General features: G+C 50.0%; 1 non-coding gene across 1 annotated transcript in view; it reads left to right on the top strand.

Annotated features, from left to right (window-relative positions):
- LOC122646927 overlaps window positions 1-635 on the top strand; it is a 3,269-nt gene extending 2,634 nt beyond the window's left edge. Inside the window, exon 1 of the ribosomal RNA XR_006330729.1 lies at window positions 1-635. This exon is cut by the window's left edge and continues 2,634 nt beyond it. This is a non-coding gene — a ribosomal RNA (28S ribosomal RNA).
- The last annotated feature ends 448 nt before the right edge of the window (window positions 636-1,083 follow it).

Below are 1,083 nucleotides of genomic sequence, written 5' to 3'. Positions count from 1 at the left end.
TAACGATATTTTAGACCTTCAGAATTTGACGCTAGAGGTGTTAGAAAAGTTACCCCAGGGATAACTGGCATGTGGCAGGCAAGCGTTCATAGCGACGTTGCTTTTTGATCCTTCGATTTTGGCTCTTCGTATCATTGCAAAGCAGAATTCGCCAAGTGTTGGATTGTTCAGCCACCAATAGGGAACGTGAGCTGGGTTTAGACCGTCATGAGACAGGTTAGTTTTTCCCTACTGATGATAGTGTCACGATAGTAATTAAACCTAGCATGAGAGGAACTGTTGATTCACACAATTGGTCATCGTGTTTGGCTGAAAAGCCAGTGGCGCGAAGCTACCGTGTGTCGGATTATGACTGAATGCCTCTAAGTCAGAATCCAGGCTAAAGAAGTGACGCATGCGCCCGTCGCCCATTTGTCGACCTGCAGTAGGGGCCTCCCGGCTCCCAGAGGCACGTGTCATTGGCCAAGCCCCCGTGACGGACGTGTTGCGTGGGGCCGCCTTGAAGCTTAATTCTTGTAGGGCAACGGGTAGAATCTTTTACAGACGACTTAAATACACGACGGGGTATTTCAAGTGGCAGAGTGGCCTTGCTGCCACGATCCACTGAGATTTAGTCCCGTGTCGCATCGATTCGTCCCTCCCCCTTCCCCTCCCCAACCTTTTTACAAATCTGACCCATACCTGCCTGAGGCTGTGCCACTGCACTAGCCATGCAGACACACAAATGATGTGACACTATGTGCCCCCAAGCGCCTACCATCCAGTTACAGCCAAGATAAAAAAAAATCGCATGCTGCTGTAAGTAACTGCCTTATTGTGTGCCGATGTGCCCAGGTGGATTCCCCAAGCTATACCAATGTCCCATATAGTATGGTGACTATGTGCCAAGGTTGTGATCAAGCTGTGGTGCCACAGATTTGTAGACCAAGCGCGTGTGCCACAAACTGTGGTGCAAAAATTAAATGAAATGCCCTACCTATGGTTGCTCCACTATGTGTGGCCATGTGTGCCTCTACGTGTGGTGACCATGGGTGCTGCAAGAGCCTACCCACCATTGCAGGCACACCAATGCACAAGGCTGCC

The sequence above is a fragment of the Telopea speciosissima genome, chromosome 11 (genome assembly GCF_018873765.1).
Source record: "Telopea speciosissima isolate NSW1024214 ecotype Mountain lineage chromosome 11, Tspe_v1, whole genome shotgun sequence".
Classification (NCBI taxonomy): Eukaryota; Viridiplantae; Streptophyta; class Magnoliopsida; order Proteales; family Proteaceae; genus Telopea; species Telopea speciosissima.
The sequence above is the reverse complement of the archived record's forward strand: the minus strand, read 5'-3'. Positions and strand labels throughout refer to the sequence as shown.